This window comes from Microcebus murinus, chromosome 26, assembly GCF_040939455.1.
Source record: "Microcebus murinus isolate Inina chromosome 26, M.murinus_Inina_mat1.0, whole genome shotgun sequence".
Lineage (NCBI taxonomy): Eukaryota > Metazoa > Chordata > Mammalia > Primates > Cheirogaleidae > Microcebus > Microcebus murinus.
The window spans coordinates 12,375,070-12,390,409 of record NC_134129.1 but is presented as its reverse complement, the minus strand read 5'-3'; positions in this window follow the sequence as shown (position 1 = coordinate 12,390,409).

Genomic DNA, 15,340 nt, shown 5'->3' with positions numbered 1-15,340 from the left:
TAACACATTATGGTAATGTCAGGAAAAAAATTCTGCTCCGAAGAATCTTAGAATTAACTTATGGATTCAATGTTTCCAATGTAATTAAAACAATGATTCTAAGAATAATCTTTGAGGTATTGTGTCATTTTAAAACACATAATTGGGAAATAGTGCATTTTAAGTTAAGGGCCTAACGGTTGGGGAGAACCTACTCTTTGCCAAAACCTCTGTGTATATCAACTCATTCGGCTTTAATAACATCACCATAAAAGAGGTATTATTATCCCAGCTTTGCAAAAAGGTATAATTGAGACTCAAAATTAGGTGGCGAAAGATAGTTTTGAACCAAGATGATTTGTCTCAAAACACTACGATCTTAACCATGAGCTGTATGAAAAATTAATAATAAAATAAGTGTTTCAGTAATAGCAGCAAACAAACTATTCAATTATTCAGCCCACCTTACTTTAACAGCTGCCTTATGATGGGCATGGCGCTAGGCTATGGACCTACAAGAAAGATGAAGACAAAATGTTTGACTTAAAGATACTAATTCTGTATTAATAATTTCCATTCATCACAAAATAGGCCTGTGGATGGCCAACAAAAGGAATAAATTAGCATTGACCCTAGCCATCATAGGTTTCTATGGTTACGTTAGTCTATAAGAGTGCTTCATAATGGTGCAACACACATTTTGTGATATACTTCTTCTTATATGTGAAAATAGAGTTATGGACAGGAATGAATACATTATCTACTAACTAGAAGCTAGATTATATCTAGAAAAAAATTATTATCAAGTTCAAATTGGCTCAGGAATTAATAAACTTCTCTGGAATAACCTAAAATGTTTTTAGGTCGGTTAATTTGGGAACTTTCCCCTGTGCCTCTCATGTGCATGTTCTAAGACTTATTTCTGCATATAAGAGAGAATCTTACAATGACACTCCCTGGTGATAAACTTTCATTGCGAAGGTACATGCACATTGTATATGTTATCTGGGATTTTTATATGCCTTTTCTTTACGATGAGTCTAAATTTAAATAGCACTTCCAACTCTGAGATATAAAACCTAGAATTTTACTTACAGAGTGGTTTTTGGCAACTGCCTTATTCTACGTGGAAGGGTAATAAGAGGTAAAACACATTTACTCTGGAAATAGAATGCTCCAGCAGATACTACAGTTATTTGTAAATGTCTAAGCAAATTTAAAGTGTCCCTTTCAATTTACATGCATATTGAAGAATTAAAGCTGTTGATTCTGTTGCAAAGTATCACAGTAATACAATGTCTCACAATTATATTTTGGGCTTAGAACTACTGGGGAGAATATAAAATGTAAATTGGACTTAAATTTATAATATTGTCTTCAATATATGTACCAAAGCTTCTTTTGTTTTATCAATCTATCAAAGATACCTACTCACATATATTGCGTTCTTTCAAATTTTGAATTAAAATGCATTTTAACAAAATACAGAAACCTATCCTTGAGAAACAAAATTGATATTAACATTCATAATTCAATTTATAATACTAACATCTCACTGACTAAATGACTAATTTAATATTTTAACTATATACCACATAAATAAATATTTTTAAATATCTAAAATAAATCTGAAAACAGAAATGTTAGGTGCTAGACCAGCTGTTTTTGAGAGGAAATATATTCATTTCTTAGCAGTACTGTGCCAAAGTTCCATAACCTTGGTGGTTTAAAACAATAGAAATGTATTCTCTTGCAGTCCCAAAGGCCAGAATTCTAAAATCAAGGTGTTGGCAGGACCACAATTACTCTGGAGGCTCTATGGGAGAATCTTCTCTTGCTTTTTCTTGATTCTGGTGGCTGTTGGCATTCTTTTCCTTGGCTGATGGCCATATTACTAAAACCTCCAACCCTGTTGTCATATTATCTTTTCCTTTTGTGTCTTGTCCTCTTTGGTCTCTTATAAGGACAGTCGTCATTGTATTTAGGATTTAAGACCAACCTAAATAAGCTCTTCTTCTCAAAGTCCTATACATAATCAAATTTTGCCACATATAAGGTAATAGTCACTCCTTTCCCACAGAAGATGATAACCCCTTATTTCAGAGATTAGGACGTTAATATTTTGGGGGGTGGAGAAGTTACAATTTCTGACTTCAAAATTGACTGTAAACCTATCTAAGTGTGGTACTAGTATACATGTATCCATATATATCAATGAAATAAAATGGAAAGTCCAAAAATCATCCCTTACATTTTTTTTTGTGAATTAATTTAATAAGCAGTATCATGATAATTTAATGGGGGAAAGAATAGCTCTTTTTCAACAAATGGAACATAGGGAAACTAGATATCTATATGCAGAAGAATAAATTTTGACCCTTCTTTACTGTTCCAAAAAAATAACTTCAAATGAACCCTATTCCTAAGTATAAGAACTAAAACTATAACACTCTCAGAAGAAAAGTAAATTTTGATGACAATATGTTAGTCACTGATTTTTTTTTAGATATGACGTGTAACAATGTTATCAAGATGTTGTATTTACCTCTGGGGGAGACACTGGGTAAAGCAATCCTTACAACACCAGCCTCAGTGAAGAGAGTTTAGCCCGGCTCCCAACTTGAACATCCTACAACTATCTGGAGAGTTCCCAGCAAGGAAGAAGAGTCCTACAAACCTATTAGCCCTGAATTTAGAAAAGAGGTCACAGATGGGAAAGAATTTTAGCAACATGAAAAATCAAAGGAGATCAACACCCCCAAAAGCCAAAGAATCTTAGCAACATGAAAAATCAAAGGAGATCAACACCCCCAAGGGATCACAACTGAGCTACAGCAGAGAATTGCAATTACAAGCAAATTGTCAAAATGACAGAAATGAAATTCAGAGTATGAATGGCAAATAAGATGAATGGAATGAAGAGAAAGTTGAAAACCAACAAAAGGAAGAGCAAAAAATATTTCAGGAAATTAGTGAAAAAGTCACTAAAGAACTTGACAAAATCAGGAAGGATATCATAGAACTTAAAGGAATGAAAGAGTCATTCAGGGATTTTCAAAATGGAACAGACAGTTTCAGCAACAGATTAAATGAAGGAGAAGAAAGAAACTGAGAGCTTGAGGGCAAGGCTCTCACAATAACCCAACCATTTGAAGGGGTGGAGAAGAGAATAACAAAGGCAGAGCAATCACTTAGAGAGATTTGAAAATATGTGAAATAACAAACATAGGAATTATAGGTGTCCCTGAGGGAGAAGAAGAAAGTGATGAAAGCATGGAAAATCTATTTGAGGAAATTATTGTGGGAAACTTCCCTAATATCACCAGAGATCCAGAATCCAGATAAAAGATGGTCATTAAACTCTGGGAAGATTCATACTAAATAGGGCATCTCTAAGACACACACTATTCAACCTGGCCAAAGTCAAAATGAAAAAGAAAATTCTACAAGCAGCTAGACATAAGCAAAAACTAACCTGCAATAGAAATGCCATCAGTGTAACTGTAGACTTTTCAGTGGAAACCTTGCAAGTCAGAAGGGGTTGTGGGGCTCCATCTTCACTCATCTTAAACAAAACAACTGCCAGCCCCCCAGAATACTCTGAAATAATTTTAAAAAATCATTTATATGGATATTGTTTCTTCTTATGTGTACTGATTTTTTTGGTTCCTGTAGAATTAGCTATAATGAGGAATAAGGCAAAGGACAGAAGGAGATCTTTAAAATGTTCTGGTAAGGAAGAGAATTTGAGTTTCTATGTAGGAGCATACTGGCCAAAGTTGGATCATAAAACTCTGTCAATGTATGCAAGAGGATAGTTCGTGTGAGAAAGAACATCACACATTATTTTGACAATCATGTTTAAATTTGGTCATGCTTTTGTTTGTTAGATGGTTGCTTGTTACATACCAGCCCCCTCAAATCCCATGGAAGGTACAGCACAGTGACAACTGCATTCTTCACTACTTGTAACCTACTGCAATCTATTCCAGGTTATAAGGACTTACATGACAACTCCCCCAACTTTGATGACCCTGATCCTCACAGAATGCAAGGCTGCCTTAAAACAATTCTTATAAACAAATATTTTATGTCAGCACAGTGAAAATGATAGTGCTGACAATAAATCTTAGTATAAGTTCTTTATTGGGAATATTACAAGGTTAAAACAAAAACAATCTATTCATGAATAGATTTTATTTCCTTAGATTTTACCAAGAAAATTGAAGTTAAAAAGAAACATTATTGATATATTAATTCATCTGCTTTGGTATAAAATAAAATGTAAGAATAAATTGATGAATATATAAAATACATCCACTTTTATAATTTACAAGTAATCCCATGCAACACATAATTTAAAGTCAGAAGGGGTTTAGGATATTTTTAATATGGTTAATTAAAAGTGAAAAATAATTATTACCATGCTTTATAATGCCTCATGAGATGAGAAACTATCATGAAGTTATTTTTATTTATATAGGGAAGCTGTTTTAATTGTATAGTACTTTAGAGGAGTTTACAAAACTCTACTATTCCATATTTGCTGACTATTTCTGTGATAAAAAGCAGGAAGCCAGGAATATGCAACAGAGATTTTGAAAGAGGAAAATAATATTTAATCATCCCCTTCAAAGAAAAGTAGATATTTTTAAAAGGATAAGGGAAAATAACTCTGTTTGAGAGGAATTTATGTTATGTCAAGAGCATTTTTTAAAATGTATATACTAAAGCGTTTCATGGTTAGCCAATTTAATACTTAGAATTACGTTGAAGTTCTAAAATAAAAACTAACAGGTGTGCTCTGGGGGAATAAAAGGCAGAAAACTTGGAAACAAATATCCTCCCCTATGTAAACATCTTCCAAATGAAGAGTTACAGTTGATTTGCAAAATGTAGTAAATATAAAAATCAACATCTTTGTGAGAAACTTTTGCATAATGGGATATAGGACTGAAAAGAGGTTCTGTGATTTAGAACACAGCAAATGATGCTGTTCTTCCACTGGACACATAACCTGATACATATCTTTTGCATTCATGATAGCCAATAGATCAAAACTTGGATATTAGACCTTTAAATGCATCATCACAAAATTGTTAGAGGAAAAGTTTAACAAAGTTTAATAAGTAATGTAGCACATTCAATCATAGTAAGAACTATGGGGGTATTACAGCATTAATAAATATTATTAAATTAATATATAATCCAGCTTTATCATATCAACTACAATGTATATATCTGAGATATCTACTGTACATTAATACAGAAGTACATGTTTATAATTTATACACATGAAAGTATAAGACTGTGTGGGGTTGGGAGAGAGTCCCTAGAGGGAATTATATATCCATGCTCCATTGTGATCAACTTCCATCATGTAATTTTTGGACAATGAATTATGAGCAGTGTTATACACAAATCAATTTTTTTTTAAATGATAATAAGATAAGTATACTAGTGTCCTTTGGCTGCCTTAACAAAGTTCTACAAATTGTTTGCTTAAAACAAAACCAAAAATTATTCTCTCACAGTGTTGGAAAATAGGAGTCTTACATCAAAGTGCCATAGGGTGGTTCCTTCTGCAGGCTTTGAGGAAGAAACTTTCACATGCTTCTCTTACATTTTGGTGGTTGCCAACAATCCTTTACATCACTCGAATTTCTTCCTCCATCTTCCCATAACTTTTACTCTGTGTGTATCTCTGTGTCCTCTCTTCTTCTTATAAAGATACTAGTCATTGAATTGAATGCTATACCTAAACCCAGAATGATTTTATCTTGAGATTCCCTAACTATGATAATGCTATCTTCAAAGACCTATTTTCAAATAATATGTATTAGTTTTCTAGTGCTGTCATAGGGAAATACTTCAGAGTGGGTGGCTTGTACAATAAAATTTTATTTTCTCACAGTTCTGGAGGCTAGAAGTCCAAGATAAAGGTATCAGCAGCTGTGGTTTCTTCTGAGAACTCTCTTCTTGGCTTGCAGCTGGCCACTGTTCTTCTCACTGTTTCCTCACCTTGCTGTCTCTCTGTCTGCACTCATGTCCTATTCTTCTCTTCTTATAAAAGCACCAGTCATACAGGATTATGAATCAGAATCTCTGAGGAAAAGGTCTTATATTTTTAAGCCACACAGAGCATTCTGGTATAGCCTGTCGACGGATTAGCATTCAGAATCTCTGCTCTGTATCCACCCAGCAGAGCATTATTAGAAGGGCCTTTCCCCAACAGTGGAACTGGAAATCTATGATACACTGGCTTTCCTCTCAGGAGACTGTCAATTCCCTCACTATCCTCTGATCTTTTTTAAATAATGTATCAGTGAAATATTTCATCATGTATGAGTTTCTGATTGTTACTTATGCAGTTATGACAACTTTGCCCTGAATAAATGTGTATAGCACTCATAACATTTCTTCCTACTAGATAATTGGGTCGAATACAAATGTAACTAAATTTCAGAAAATCCCTATGGGGAAAAATAGTCATATGCAATCTTTTTTTTTTTCTTTTTTCTAGAATGGTACCAAAATATAACAGTGCAAAGTAAAAAGGGGAATTTAGGAGAAATAAAAAGACTTTAAACTTAACTACATGCTTTGCCTATGGCCTAGGGAAAAAGATAATGCCTGATATTAAATATACTTTTAATCCTGTATTTTTTCACTTTTACCCACCGGAGAGAATTTATTAGGGATAATAATACTTTATACTGATGTAGCATATTTCACTTTTCAAAGTGTTTTTAAAGATCAATTTTAACACCCATTTATTAATATGTTGAACTTTGTTATCAGAATGTGTTTGTCCTTTGCCTCTGCTAGTGTTTGGAATGCTTTTTGTTTCTTACATTTTTCTATGCTTAGTTAACTCTTATTCCTTTTTTCAGTTGCTAACCTAGAAATTGTCTCTTTAGGGAAGTCTTTTTCCACCTCTGACTCTGGTTGAAAGCTTTTCCTAATTGGTCCTACAGAATGATGACTCAGACTATAGGACTCTATTTTTACACAGTATTGTGATTTTCCTGTTCCTGGGATGTCTTTCCCAATTGAATTCAAGTTCTTTATAAACTGAGACTGAGATCTATTCATCATCTATTCCATTATTTTGAGGAACTTAGAAGGTACTGTATAAAATTTTTTTGAGTAAATGAATGAATAAATATTAATGAATGCATATGTATATTAATATAACCTTTGAAGCTAGATATAAGCCCAGACTAAGTGAAATCCATATATATATATATATGTATATATATATATAAAACGATATATAGCCAAAACATAAATCCTCTGAGGTTTTCCAAACGAAAGAGATGTTGTCTTATTTAAGTTGTATTCTGAGTGCAGTGGCACTGTGAAAGAGGGAGAACACATTTTATCATTGTAGTTTTGAAAAAAATAAAACTGTGACAAGAGACATCTATTTGCTGTTTGAAGTGTTTTCAGATGGGTTACCTCAAAAGCCAAACCTGCGATTTTGGTGAAGGTACCAAGAAGTCCTAGGAATTCAACTATTTGTGTGTGTTCCCCTGATAATCTGATGTAGTAAATCTGGAATTACATTTTAATTATATTGCTTTATAGTACAGCTTGAAGTCTGGAAGACTTATGCCTCCCAGTTTGTTCTTTTTTACTTAAGATTGCTTTGGCTATACGAGGTCTTTTCTGGTCCCATACAAAGTGAAGAATTATTTTTTTCTAGATCTGTAAAGAATAATGATGATATTTTGATGGGGATTGCATTTATTCTGTAGATCACTTTAAGTAATATTGACATTTTAACGATATTGATTCTACCAATCCATCAACAAAGGTAGATTTTTTTCATCTGTTTACATCTTCTACAATTTCTTTTTTAGCATTTCGTAGTCCTTGTATTTGTTTAAACACTGTGGTACTAAAAATAACAATCATGGTATGTAACATTGATCAAGCTCTTTTTATGTGGCAGGAATTATAAGATATCCTTTTAATAGATTGCCTTGTTTAATGTTTACAATACCTTATTTAATAATTTATATCATAATCCTCATTTTTAGAGGAGAAAATGAAAGTCTAGAGAGCTGGTGGATGGTAAAGAGCTTATGTTATAAAATCTGATGGTTTGGAACACAATTCTTATTTTACATTTGTTAAGTGTGTGATTTACTTACTAAGTCTTGGTTATCATATCTATAAAAAAGAATTATAATAGTGAGCACCTCATGGTTCGTTTTGATAATTAAATGTAGTAATGTGTGTTATATAATGTTCTATTTATGAGAGCTTTTATCCCTGGTTTTTTTTCCCCCTTCTAGATAACAGTGTCCGTGATGGTAGGGATGTACCTGTTTTACTCAATATCATTCTCAGTGCACAGCAAATTCTTTAACACTTATGAAATAGCTGAATGATTATAGTTTCTTGTCCAAAGTCATTTAGTATGCACTGGAATCAAAACTCAAACCTATCTCAGGTCAGAAGAATTCATGCTCCAAAACTATTTGGCTCCATATTTCTGAAAGTAGCACTTTGCCAATTAAGCATATAATTGATAATCGTATGTGAGTTATAAAAACTTATATAAGATTTATTGCTGTTTTATAGGAAATTGTCTCTAAAGTTTCAGCATGGGATTCCAGGTGCATATATCCCTTCAAAAAATTTTTTAAATTCCAAGATACTCCTAAGATATCTGTTTTAATTTCCTTTTTTCCTCCCCTTCCTACTCCCACCTTTCCTTCAAAAAATATTTTTTTCAGTGTTCACTGCCAGTCTTTGTTGATGTCTTCTTTCCCTGATCCTTTATAAAAGAAATAATAAATTTACACAACTTTGCATTTTTTATTCCTCAATGTGAGATATTCACGCAGCATCATTTTTATTTCTCAGGTGTGGTTAGAGGAGGTGGTGGTGGAGGTCTGGCAAGTGATTAATCTATTATGTAGCAATGAAAAGCTGCCTCCTATGGCCAAGTCCACTTGCAACTGGATGGGAAGAAACAAAGCTGCATATGTGAGCCGCTAATGTGAGGATTTTGCACAGAAATGACAGAAAAAAGTGATGGAGCCTCATTTGAGAGTAAAATCAGTTTGAGATTCCACTGGACAAACCATGACAGCAGCAGGCCTGTACAGAAGCTCTGAATGAAGAAGAAGATGGAGCTTGAGAGAGAATGAGAAGGGTAAAGATCAGGCAGTGTCCGGAACTGTGACAATGATTTAGGCAGGCAAATCTGTCAGTTCATCCAGCTCTGATCAACACTCAGTGAGGTGCAAAGAAAGACTAGATATGGGTGCAGAGAGTCCTGCTAATTACGTGGCTAAAGACACAAGGAAGGAAAATCTTGTTAAGGAAAGTAGAAACTAAAACTATTGCATCTTTCAAATGAAGTTGTGATCTGATGACAATAATGTATTTGGTGCATTTGTATATGAGCCAGGAACCATCAGTATAGATGTTGATGGATAGTAATTTTTTGCCAAACTGTTACAAGATTTTAAGGGCTATAATTACAAAAATTTATCTTCTTAGCATTGAAAAAACATCATTTATGATCAACAAAGCTGCCTTATGATCGAAACAAGTTTTGGTTTGTCATCTTAGAGTAATAAGGTAAATTTTCTATAAGTGTAATTAATATAATATTGTCCCAATCGCTTATAATTGTGTATAATTTTATCACAAACTATAGTATTCTAAAGCTACCTTTGAAACTTTTTTCTTCTTCTTATCTATGCATGATTAGCTGAATGATAATGAAGTTAACCATGTGTAAAGAGATCACCCCTTTAGTTTAAGAAATTGCAGGCTTGGCGATGTAAACTCTATAATTCAAGGCCTTAAGCAGAAAGAGAGAGGGACGCATTATACACTTATATATGCGTGTTGTGTGTTTTTACCAAAAATATTCCAAATAATTTTAAATGTAATTACTATAATCTAGCAATGGCAAGTTGTAAAAGAGTTTTCATAGTAGAAACGTGTCACTTTTTGTAACATATCAAAGTACAGAAAAATTTAAATGCCAACTACCAATAAATTGCTAATATATTAAAGGAATTTAAAAATATGTCTATATGTCTGCTATAATGAAATATTAGTCTAAATGATTATTTGATTAGCTGGTACTCTTACCTTATAAAGCCCTCAGCAGTCTTCATTCAATGAAGGTACCCATCAAGGCAGGTATGTCTTTGAAGTCTTAAATCTGGCCATTACATAAAAGAAAGTAACAATTATTAGGATCTTTTTGTTTGGGTATCTGATTCAGAGCATGATCAAAGGTGCTCATTACTATCAAGTATTGTGATGCAGAGCATTCAAAAGCTCCTCATTACTTAGGAAATACCTTCTTGGCCTTGGAGTTGGACTTTTCTGCCTTTTAACCCAAATTTTACCAGAGTTCTGCATTCATTCAGAATAGTCAATTCCCAACATCAGTCTGCCGTGATAGAAGGTCAACTACAATACTGTTTCATGAGTCCCTACTGTACTTTAGTGATGCATGTGCAAATAACCTTTCGTATTTTTGTGGCACCATTTCTCAAAAGAGCTCAAAGGATTTAACAGAGCTATTAAATCCTCCCTGAATTACCTTTATGGTAGTAGCAGAGATCCTTGATAATAATAGTTCACATGCAGTTAAATATACTGCAGGTCAAATCTCATTTCTTTCAAAGTAAATATATATGATAAAAGTCTCTTAAAATAGTATTGACTGTTCATACAGGTATTGATAGATTTGCTCAATTCACTCAATAACTAGCTATTGAAAACCCATGTGAGAGACACTGTGCTTGACATACTTAATCTCTATGCTCTGACCCTGTAACCATAGCTGTCACTTATTGAGTGCTTATATGAATGATTCATGAGGTTAAATACTTTTTTTATTTATTGCTTGTAATTAATCACGATTAGCATCCAAGTTAAGCTTATATGTGAGAAACTTTAGGTTTATGGAATAGGATGATAATTTTTTTCCTAGGGTTGGTTGTATCTTTGTTATCATCGGTATGGAGATTATAATATCCATATTGAGATGCACAAAATATACAGGGAGTTCATTGTTCCATAAATTCACTTAACGTCCATTTAAAGTGCCTAGCCAACCTGATGATAGAAAATATCACCTTTGTCAATTTCATAAAATCTTGGCCAATTCAGAATTTCCCTCCCTCTTTTTATTTTTTTATTTTTGTCCTAAATCTCTTGGGTGGCATCTAAGTCCCAGAGGTTAAGATGTTAAGTGAGGCGTGTTAAGTAGCAAGTAGTTTTAAAATTATTCCAAACACTAACATAATTTGCCATGTAAGTGACATGGTTGTCTGTGACAAAACCATGTAGTGTAGTCCTTCTTTCAGTGAGAATGCATGTCACACCTTATCAGACCACATGTGAGAGTTATTGAACTCACCGACTGGACTCCAAAATACATATGAACCCAAGATTTGACAGGCACATTGAGAACTTAGATTGTGGCATCCTTTGAGCTATTCTCTGAAACCTTGCCTGCCAACCCTGGCACCACCTTTCAGTATCAAGGGACCTTGTGTGTCCTTGAAGATCTCCACTGTGTTGGTCAAATCATGTCTTCGTCTTCTGAGAACCTCACATAGAAAAGTGCACCTCAGACTTTAATTAAACTTTACATCCACAGAGTCCTGCTTCCATCTTAAAGGAACAACTCAGCTTAGAACTCACTCATTATGTGGCTAATGTATCTTGTTCATTGAGTGCATTCCTTTTGAGATTTGTTCTTATTATTTATTCTCCCTTTCTTAGAGCATTGTGAATAAAACTAGAATCCCATTGTATGGCAATAAACTGTGATTCATGAAATCATACTTTGATCATCTCCTTATTTTAACCATACAATCATTGGTTGATGTCTGTCTATGCCAGCATTTGTTAAAAATTACATTATTCATATGATTCACGCTATTCTCGTACTTTCCCACTGGAATCCTTTGGGATACCATGCTGAGTTGATAATCAACTAAATAGTTTAAAACACCCATGATCATAAATAATTACATATATCAATGCCCCCACATATCAATTATATGTTTATATCACCTTATAGCTGGAAGAAAATGATACGCAAAGTTTTCTAAAAATAGCAACTTTTGAAATTTATCATTTTTGGACTCAAGATATAGTTTTCAGATTCAATTGACTTCTTTAATCCAATTTTTTTTTCTGAACAGAGTTCCAATTGCTGCAAAAATAACATTTACTCTTAAAAATCTATCTGTATTGTACTTTTCATGGCTCAAGCTCACCATTGTTACTTTCATTTATGTTTAGGTATGTAGAATATATCTTCATGGTTAGAAATACTATCTAATATTTCACCTACTTAAATTTTGAGTCTTGCCATAGACATTAAAATTGGCAACCCATTTTACCGATATTCAAAGACAATTATTTCAATCAGTTTAGAGTTAGTGGTTTAGAATTTAATAATCATAATATTGGAGCAATCACTGTGGGAAACCATCCAAATTGTCCTTGAAAAAGCTCATGTCACAGTTATTTTAGGCCATTATCTCAGTAATGCTTCCCAAATTCATTCTACCCTAACACACAGATTGATTGGATATGTAAGTGAATCATTAATGATCTTAAAATACATTAATGGGCATACAGAAACAAATTTAACATATTCTGAATACATAAACATATTCTGAGTTCTTGCCTGAAAGTATTACAGATTAGTTGTACTATGCTTTTACTGTATTTATAATTTTTATACTACTCTCTTCTGGTGACACTATATTTATGTCCTTCATTTTTTTTTGAATAAACAATCATATACATTCCATCAATGTGTCAATAAAATTAATGTAATTGGACCATTTTCCCTTTTCCCATCACTCAAAAAAAGTTTACTATAAAAAATAAAAATATGTATGACCCTTCTTGGATACAAATGAAGTTATAAGATTATATCAGCTATTGGTGAACCAATAGATATACTCTTCTTAGAAAACACACTACCATTCCATATCCTTATCTATAAAGCAAGTTTATAAAGGTCAAAATACACAAAGTCAATTGACATTTTATTCAATTGCATTCCTATATACCAGAGCAATGAACAAGTAAATTTTGAAATTAAAATTGTATAATAACACTAAATATATGAAATATTGAATTTTAAATCTAACAAAATAAGTACATTATATGTGTGCTGAAAATGAAAAAATACTGATGAAAGAAATCAGAGGTGATCTAAAGAAATTGAGAGATACACCTCATTCTTGCATTGGAAGACCTGATGTTAAAATGTCATTTTTTCCCAACTGTATCTATAGGGTCAGTGCAATCCCAATGAAAATCTCATTGGGGATATGGGGAAATTAATACTGAAATGTACATGGTCATGTAAAGTACTATAATAGAACAATTCTGAAAATAAAAGAACAAACTCAGAAGAATCATTTTGCCTAATTGTAAGAATTACCGTAAAACTGCTATAATCAAGACAGTGTAGTATTGGTAAAAGGTACCAATGAGGTAGAATAGGGAGCTCAGAAATAGGCCCACCTACATAAATACAGCTAATTGATTTTTTGCAAAGATGCAAAGTAATTTAAGTGGAGAAATGATTGTCTTTCCAATAAATTGAACAAATGGTGCTGAAATAATTGTACATCTCTATATGCTAAAAAAGGAAAAAGAAAAGGACCTCAACAAAAGGTATCTGAAGTTTTATGTAAAATACTTCTAGATTCATTGTAGAAATTTGAGATTTATTTAAAAAAAAAAAAAGATGTCAGACTCAAAGAGCTAGGTGTTATAGGAATCAATTCATATGGCATTATTTAAAAAGTGAAATTATATGACTGGGAAATAAACAGTCGTTCCCAGAGAAAACTGGGGAGTAATTGACTAAAAAAGAACACACATGCTAATTTTTAGGATGATGAACTATTCTCTATAGTTATGAGATTGTGAACTTTTGACTATGTGCATGTTGCAAAATCTATTGAACTGTATATAACAGTGGATGAACTTTAATGTATACAACTTAAACACACATAGACAAACACACACACAGAGACACACACAACCAGGAGTTCAAAAATCTCAGGATGGAATGCAGACTCCAATAAAATAATCTACTTGCATTACAAATAATCTCACTGAAGGGGTGAGTTAAAATGGGAACTAACTTGAGTACTTTGAAATATAGAGTTTTCACTATAAACTGTAAAATTAAAGGCAAAAGGAACTAAACATACACACTGTATTCTAATTAATTGCTAAAGCTATTTCTCACAGTGGAATGAGTTAATAGTTCTGAAACTCTTTTCCCTGTATACTGGGGTTGAACAAACAAGCAAATGGATGATGGATGGTGAATGATTGGAGCCAAAGTTCTCACTATTGGACAGTGAAGTTACAAATAAACAAGATGGAAGACTGGAGTGAACCATGTTCTACTGAATTAAAATTGGAGACATCACTATGCACCCTTTTTTAGCTTAAATACATATATATGTATGCAATGTGTATATAGAGAGTATGGAGAAATATTTATAGATATGTGTTTCTACATGAATTAGAATACATAAATATACCTATATTTCTTAGCTTTGTCCATTGAAAAGGGCTACAACTAGTGACATCCCAGTAGCTATAAGCCCGTCAGTACTTGGTTTCTAAGAAAAGAAACAGAACAAAAATTCCATGGAGGAATGGCTGATTCTAGGACTAGGATAGGACAACTACAAAATAAGCCTGGAACATCTTTTATTGGATTTCACAAAAATTATTCTTTAAATATACCCAGGGTTTTGGATTCATACCTTAAAATCATTTGCAGAATAATTGAATATCTGAAGTGTACTAATTGTTTCTTTAGATATTGGTACAGTTGACAATCGTGGATTGATTCATGGTTTGGTTGCTTGTTTCTGTTCTGATAATGAAGAGTTTAAGCAACAAGACCATAATATTGCTCACAGGAGTGCTAACTATACAGATAATTTATCTATCTATTTTTCTTATGCATTGGATATCACTGTAGATTATGTCTTAGGGAATATTTTTATGATTCTGCAAACTTAGCATAAATGTATTTTATTTGCTTTCATTACACACTGTACTTTATTTATGTAACTGATCACTCTGTACTGTAATTGATATGTCTCCTTCAACAGAGTGTAAATTTTGCAAAATGGAAAGGGCTTGTGTCTGTCAGTTAATTTCTAGTGACTAGCTCAGTTCTGAGCATACAAAAATATTTTTAGTAAATTGATGTTTAACAATTTGAAATATACATACATTTCTATCCATAAGAATGTGGTACTACTTATTTTTATTACCTTAATCAAGCCAATTAATTTCTCACATGAGGAGAAAA